Genomic DNA, 8,434 nt, shown 5'->3' on the forward strand with positions numbered 1-8,434 from the left:
TGCGCACATGCCTCGCGGTCGATTAAAAATGCGACGTCCTAGAACATGTTGCCGACCCATTCTTTCTATTTTTCAATTAAGCATATGCATAAGCAAATTAAATACAACACCCAGTCAACAACCAATTTAGGGATAGTAAACACAAGGAACAATTTCCCCAAAAACAATAATTTCCTTATCAACTATTGACCCTATGAAGTTTAATGATTTACAAGTCCTTACGCTGGCAACTTCCAACCAACCCTCTCAAAAACCTTCAAGGATTAGGATCACCCTAAACTTTGCTAACGGTAAGGCCAGCCAAAAGGTGTCGCATCTCGCGCCCATCACATTCGCACACGGCAGATCTCCACGCTACGGCCCTGAAAAAGGTTAGCCCACGACGGGGTGAGATAAAATTTTAGCGAGTCAAAACCCTAAATCCCGATTAGGACATAAATTCGCCTCGAAGGTAATCCTAAGCAGGCACCATACAAGACTCACCTCACCTCAACACGTCTATGCACATTAGCTCATCACATATGCATTTATAAATGTCGCAAGCATAATTCATAACTGGAACACATCATTCTCATTCATCAGACATTCACATGGGTCCCGATTATAAGGCCAAACCGTTATGACATGTCTCATATTGTGCCACACAATTTTGTTCCATAATCAGGCGCAACTATCACAACCATTCAAGCGTGTTCCAGTTATTACAACCCATCGGCCACTGCCAACTCGAAAGCCGGCGATCATCTGGTGTAACCGGGCATCGTCCCGCTCCATCGGGCACTGCATCATCCCGCATATTCATACGCATCAAGATGGCATTCCACACAGGAGCATCGGTCCGGTCTCCACCGCGACCGGCATCCGTTGATGTGGGGGCATCCGAACTTAATCAGGCATCATCCCACATATTCATATGCATCAGGACGGGTTCATTACCCCGCATATTCATACGCACCGGGGTATTAAGTTATCACACGAGCACACCATCAATCAACCCATTTCTTATCTTCCGTCAATTAGCCCAAAACACCAAAATCCTTTTTAAAACAATAAACCTTGCAATTCCTTTTTTTTTTTTCGAAACTTTCTGAAATAAATTCGTATGCGGTCACGTACTCAAAATCAAACCTTTAAATTTTGCACGCTTCTACTATAAAACCTCATTGTTTTATTGAGCACATAAAATTCGGCGTCCAAACCCAACACCTTATTTATTTTCTATTTCTTTCCCAACCACCTTTTTTGGAATTAAATTTGGGTAATCCCATTTTTTTTTATCAAAACCTTTGGAAAGAAATTCGTAGGTGCTCACGTACTCAAAATTAATCCGTCAAACTTTGCATGCACCTAGTTTAAAACCTCATTGTTTTATTGAGCAAATACGTTTTGGTGTTCAACTTGACACCTAATTGTTTTTCTATTTAAATGCCTATAAGGCCACCTTTTGCAATAATAATAAACAACCAACATAGAGCAATCAATCCGATCATATCATGCATAGGTTCTCAGCATGCCCCACAAGTCAACCACATCACAAAACATACAATTTTCAGCAAGCAAAACACGAAGAACAACCACAAGACCACTACTGACCTAACTGGCAGAAACCAAGTCCACTCACACGTCTCTAAGTTTATTTCCAGAAACATAACCGAACGAGTTTGGAAAATTCTCAAATTTAAATATGTTATAAATGACACTTAAATGAACACTTTTCATGAAAACACATTGACCCAGATCTTCCTAGAATAAGAGTAGTAATTCGCTCAAACCGTGACCAAAATTGTGTCAGTGTCCTGAAATTTGACTATATTATGATAAACAACTTTTGTGAAGAAACCCTTTTGAAAATCGAACCCTAAGAGTTGATAAAAATCCTTTAAACACCAAAAGGTCACAGTTTCCAGCACAAACCGAGATTCAGTTTTACAATTAACGAAGCTGAAATCTTATTCTTTAAAATCCCTAAAATCTTGAGTAAAATATATGTTATAGTTGAAGATGTTTAGAACATTTTTCAAGAAGGAAGCAACCTCAAAATCGCAGCACATTTTCATCCACAAAAATAGCAAATAGCGAGGGTCTAGTAAACTAATCCGAAGAGAAATCCATTAAACTAAGCTAAACCACCCTTATTAGTACTAATTTATCCGACTAAATTAACACTAATCCATATTAAGGATAATATAACCAAACTAGATTAACACTAATCCATCTTAAGGCTAATCTAACTAAACACTAATCTAACCAAGCTAATTAACACTAATCTAACCCCTAAGTGCAATTAACTACCTAATCAAGGATTAGGAGTTAACTCATCGGATTAGGTAGCAACGGGTTCACGGCGACGGCGACTCGAAGGTAGTGAAGACCCGAGACTACCGTATCTCCAACGGAGCTCAAATGGCGGGGGAAAATAGCCTTACAAGGCTTCAGCCAAGGCTGGTCGATTCTATGGCTGAGGTGGATGGAGGTGCTGCTTGGTGATGGTGGTGTGGTGCTGGCTGTGGGGCTGGCTAGACGGTGGCGCTGGGGCTGAGGCGGTGAGGTTGTTTGGAGTTGGGCTGAAGGTGGAGGTGTGCGGTAACGGAGCTGCTGGTCGGCTACTTGGTGGACGTTGGCAGAAGTGAAAGGGATGATGGGTGTGTTGATGGTGGAATTGGTGGAGTTGGGTGTAAGAGTGATGGTATGATGGAAGATGGAGTAGCAACGGTGATGATGGAGTCGCTGGTGCAGTGGCCAAGAAGAAGGGAACACCGAACCAGGGGGAGGGTGAACTGCTAAAGGGGGGGTGCGCATGAAAGAATAGAGAAGAAAGAGGGAAAGAGAGGAGGGAAACCAATAAGTCAAATGCATAGCCAATGGCAAGCCAAGCAAAAATATCAAGCACTCAAGTGCCAAGCCCCAAAAGTCTTCAGCCAACAAAGTCAAGAGGCCATCCAATGACTAATTTCCCTTCATTTCCTCATAAATAAGTCATTTGGGCAGCCAAAAATTCCACCAAATCAACCCATACGAATTTCCTCTTCTTTTTCAATTTGTTCGAAAGTGATTTTTTCAAAAAATCCCGCACTCGATGAAAATTCTTCGAAAGATGAGACGACGTCCTATAAATGAATCGTGACACGCTCGAACGTCCGATTCCCCGAAAATGAATTCAATTTCATGGTTAAAATCGACCGAATGCGATTTTAGTACAACTTAACCTATCGGGTAGTTTTTAGGGATTTTAGCGCGTTCGACCCGTGGTTGATAATTTTCGATCCATGTTTATGCATTTCCGACTCGTAGACGACTCTCGATTGTCGTAAAAATCACAGGTTTCAATTACGTGTCCCGAGTATAATTTCGATAGAAAATCGGGTTAGTGCCGTTCGATGCGAATTTCACAATCACGCGGAATCACCCGTAATTCAATTACACGTTTCCGTCGAATTGACTTATATTCGATTGCAATTCGATTATAATGGCGTCGTATTGACCCTTGCCGATTATTACGGTCGAGCGATCGATTTCCGATCGAATTCTCTAGTTTGTCGCGTTTATATCCCTTAACAGCTTCACCTAATAGATTAGTTAACTCGTGAGTGGCCAACTTAGAGTAAAATGACCATCGGCGCATCGACGAAATGCCCATTTCATATAATCAAGACGGGGTTGAAATTCAGGATGTCACACATGGCCTGAAATTCATTGGGAAGTTTGCCAAATTGAGATATTGATTTGCCTTGGGAAGTAATTTGATTAAAGAAAGGAAATTGTAGTCATGTATTCAGTGGTGAGAGATTTGCCCGATGTTGTACTAAGCAAGATTATGGCTGAATATATTTCAATGTTCTGGCAAATTGAAAGAAGAAGGATTCGGTCAGCAAGAGGAGAGAATATTGGAAGGAACATCATACAGCTTGACGCTCGAGGGATTTTTTATCAATAAAGAAAAGAACCAAAAGCAATTGAAGACTAGGCTGCGTTTGGCAGTTGGGATAAAATTCGGATATGATATGATTTATCCTATTCTACGTTTGGTGCTCGCTTAGGACAGGATAAAATCAGATATAAGGGGAATATAGATAGGATAAAACTATCCCATAGGAGAGGTGTGATAAAGATGGATATGATTTCTAATATCTATAATAGAAAAGTTATTTTTCTCGAATAGCAAACTTATTAAATTAACAAAATTGAAATTATATTTCAATATAAATAATATTTGAATTATAATTTAAGAAATTAAAAATTAAAAATAGAAATTTATGTTTAGTTAATCTTATTTTAATTTATATATTCAACTATAATTCTATCTTATAATAAACATTCAACCTTTAAATTAAATATTTATATTTATTATATATTTTAGGTATTTTTGTATTTTAGGTATGTTAATACACTTTACTATTTGATAAAATTTTATTAAAGAATGATGAAAGGGGAAAAAAAGAAATAATATAAAAAAGAGGAAAAATAAAATAAAAATAAATTAAAGAATAGTGTTACGAGAGATTTTCACCATCTCCATTTATAAACATTTAGGTTCATTTAACTTACAAAAAACAAAAAACATTTATGTTCATTTATAATGATATGCCATTTAAATCAAAAAAATGTATATGATATGATGTGAATAAATCCGACTTTAATACTGCGATTTACCAAACAATGGACATAATATAAAAAAATCACAGGATTTCATATCCTATCCTATCTAGTTCTATCCCAATTAAAAATTCAGACGACCAAATGTAACCTAAGAGGTTTTGTCCATGTGTGCTAAAATAAAGAGAAGAATTCTCTGTTGATCACCGCACCAACTCAGCGATATTCTCTTGGCTCTATTCACAGCAAGAAAGGAAAGAAATCGACAAACTTGCGAGCTGATATTCAATTTGAAGAGATAAAATCAATTAGAGAATATTCAGCACGTATTTGACTGACTTGGAGCTGACATATTATACATAGAGTGGTAAAATTTGAGAGTGAGCAGGATTCGCACACACATTGAGAAAAACAGAAAGAAGAGAAGTCACGGCTGACTCCCTTTAACGGCGGTGATCTTGTCATCTCCGCTAGGGGTGAGCGCGGTTCCCGGTTCTTAAAGGACCGTCCGGTTCCCGTTCCATTTTTCCAGAACCGGAACCGAACCGAACCGGTTGCGGAACCGGTTTCGGTTCCAAAAGGACCCCCTCCCCCACGACTCCCGAGACTCCCGACCCTTTCACTTTCAGTTTTTCAGAGTCTCGCCGGACGCCGCTTTGAGTCTCGCCACCGGACGCCGCTCGCCCTCAAGGCCACCGCCGCCGGACGCCGCTGGACGCCAGTTGCCGACGTCGCTCGCGCGAACCCTCGCTGTTCGACGCTCGTCGCTACCGTGCTCTGCCTCGACGCCCGTCGCCGACTACCCGACGCATGCAGATTTGAGTCGAGCTCGTCTCCGCTTGCGACCCACCGCCTCTGCTCGCGCCAGAAGCCCCGACGACGCCGATTCTGCTGTCTCCGCTCGCGACCCACCACCGCTGCTCGCACCAGAAGGCCCGACGACGCCGATTCTGCTGTCTCCGCTCGCGACCCACCGCCTCTGCTCGTGCTAGAAGCCCCGACGATGCCGATTCTGCTGTCTTTCGCGACCCACCGCCGCTGCTCGCTCGCGCCAGAAGCCTCGACGACGCCGATTTTGCTGTCTCCGCTTGCGACCCACCGCCGCTGCTCGCGCCAGAAGCCCCGACGACGCCGATTCTTTCTCTATCAGAAGTCCCAAGTTTGTCTCCGACTTGCAGTCATAACTAATTTCACATGAAGTCGAACATCATATCTTTTTCTTTTATTGTTTTCATAGCTCGGGAAGTATACTTATGACGTGATTTTGATGTTAGAGGATCATTCATGAAACTCTGTTTTGCTAAAACTCTTGCCAATGGGGAAGCAGGAAATGGTGGGTGAACAACTCGTAACCTCATGGAAATACAGATTAGTTTTGGAGTGAATATTCACGATGTTGAAAGTGGCTGGCTAGTGTAGATTTGAAGCTGAAGAAATCTGAAGGACCAAATTGATGTTTTGCTGAAGTAAATTAGAACATTCTGGTGCTGTGTTTCGAATCTTTTATTCAAACATATTTCAACTTTACTCCAGTACTTTGATCTGCTGTCGAATGGCGCTCCTGCATAACATGGTAAATATCTATATTATTATATGCACACTCTATTTATGATCTACATCCTTCGCAACCACTAAACTCCCGCTGATCTTGCAGAGACAGAACACATTTTCACTGCTAGAGAGAGCGATTACAGGATCTTTCTCTATATGTTAGGAAGAATGCTGTTCTTGTGCTCTCCCATCTCATATTGAATGATATGATGAAGGTAAATGGACAGATCCTGGAATATCTACAATGATATAAGTATTATCAGATTCATCATGATTGGAAATGCCATTGCTTGTCCAGGTGAAAGGTTACATAAATGACTTGGTTGTTATGGGTTTTGAATGAAATCTTGTAAATGCTGGATTGATTGCGCTTATCCCTGCAACCCTACTTGCCACAACATGGTTTTTGATCCCAATGAACACCCTGAAGTTAGCTTCCCTCTGTTAAAGCCTTCTATCTATTCTTGAAGTTTCTTTTGTTATTGGCAAGATGAACTTGAACAATGAAGGGGATACATGATTCTATTTTAGTTTTGCATCAGCAGAGGTTGCAGCACCAAAACCGCATGCTGGTCACTCTGTGTAATTCTTTAATGTATGCAGAGTATTGATAGTAATGAATAAGGGCACCCTTTTCTTCTGATCTGATCTTTCTCTGTGCACTACCTAATTTGTCTGGCAGGTGATTAACCATCTTAGACCTGAATACTTAGAAGATGAAATGGACACCTTCCAGGGTGTGGATGATTGGGATGGTATAACTTCTTATTAAAGAGGAATATCTTCAGAATTCTGATTATGGCATGATGTTTCTACCATTGCTGTTTATATATGCTTGTAGGATGTGGAGCAAGGGACTTTATGAAAACTTACTCATAAAATGGAAATTGTCCGAAAACTGTGCTAGAACTTATTCATCCTGTAATTTGATGTGCTATTCAATTGGCCCTTGCAGTTCCCTGTGGAGAATTACGTGGAGAATCTCCTAATTGAAGCCATGAGGTATGCGGTTCTTTTGAGATGTTTGATTCACCAATGGAACTGGAGGAAAGGCTGAAGCTTCAGCAAGAGTCATTAGATCATGGACCTACTATTATTTACGTCCCTACGAGGAAAGAAACTTTGACAATTGCCAAATTCTTGTGTGACTTCGGCATCAAAGCAGCAGCTTATAATGCCAAGGTTTCATTCTGCATAATAAATACCATTTTTAATTGATGTATTCTCAATTTGATGGTTTCATTTTGGTATCATTCTTGCTTCAAACTACTCCACATTTCTTTTATGTGCGTACGTTATAGTTCAAATCTGAAAATTAAAAAAAAAAAAAAAAAGAACCTGTTGGAACCTAGAAGCGACCCTAGAACCTGTGACAGGGTAGGTTCCAGGTTCTTGGTTTTGACGGGTAGGTTCCAGGTTCCAAATTTTTTGGAACCTGTACTCGAGGGTAGGTTCTAGGTTCCAGATGGAACCGAACCGGAACCTGGAACCGCTCACCCCTAATCTCCGCGATCCTCACATAGCCTCACCCCCACCACAATGCCTGCCTTCGCCGTCGCCATTGCTGATCCATCAAGAGTCCTACCAGCAGCGAAGCTCCAAGCTCAGCCCACCAGATGCCGTTGCTTCTTCCCTTCCGCAAACCTGAAGAGCTGTTGCCGTCCTTTCCATAAGCTTTCATCGCCGTCAACCAGCTCGCAAAGCCAAGCCAGAGAGGCTGCTGTCTTGCTTGTGTGACTCCACATTGCTGCTGCCACTCGACGACGAGTTGCTCGCTGCACCATTGCAACACTGCCGACAAGAAAGCTAACTCACCACGCTTGAGTTCTTTCCTTGTTGCAGGTTTTTCTCGGGCAAACTGCGGTCCAGTTGGGAGAATTCCTGGTTCCTCGGTGAATTTCTAGCGTGCTCGGTTATTCTTGTAGCTGGATCCAGCGAGCGACACCAACTTCACAATATTGCAACTAGAAGTCCCAGCCATCAACTCATCGTACGAGAACATCTTCAAAGATTGTGGGTTGTTTTGGTTTTTGGTCAAAGCGGTGGAATTTGTCTCTTATTGCATGGTGAAATCTGGAGACTTAACTGTGAATTCTTGAGAAAGAAGCATATGTGAGATTGAAGACAAAGAGATCGTGACTTTAGAGTTCTCGGTGGAGATTATTTGGTCCGACTAAAAGACCAAATATTAATTCACTATGAACTCCTTTGGCGGGCCGCCACAATCGTTCTCCATTTATTCCGCCGTGCACCATTGCCAATCGCTGTCCAATTTGTTGTCCACCAATTC

General features: G+C 41.5%; 1 long non-coding RNA gene across 2 annotated transcripts; it reads left to right on the top strand.

Moving 5' to 3' along the window:
• The first annotated feature begins 5,622 nt into the window (after nt 1-5,622).
• LOC104445202 lies at nt 5,623-7,386 on the top strand. Of its 2 annotated transcripts, none has more exons than XR_005549205.1 (2): nt 5,623-6,359; nt 6,827-7,386. It is a non-coding gene; the product is annotated as an uncharacterized LOC104445202 (long non-coding RNA). The 2 variants fall into 2 exon arrangements; XR_005549206.1 differs by having other exon boundaries at nt 7,100-7,386.
• The last annotated feature ends 1,048 nt before the right edge of the window (nt 7,387-8,434 follow it).

The sequence above is a fragment of the Eucalyptus grandis genome, chromosome 3 (genome assembly GCF_016545825.1).
Source record: "Eucalyptus grandis isolate ANBG69807.140 chromosome 3, ASM1654582v1, whole genome shotgun sequence".
Taxonomy (NCBI): domain Eukaryota; kingdom Viridiplantae; phylum Streptophyta; class Magnoliopsida; order Myrtales; family Myrtaceae; genus Eucalyptus; species Eucalyptus grandis.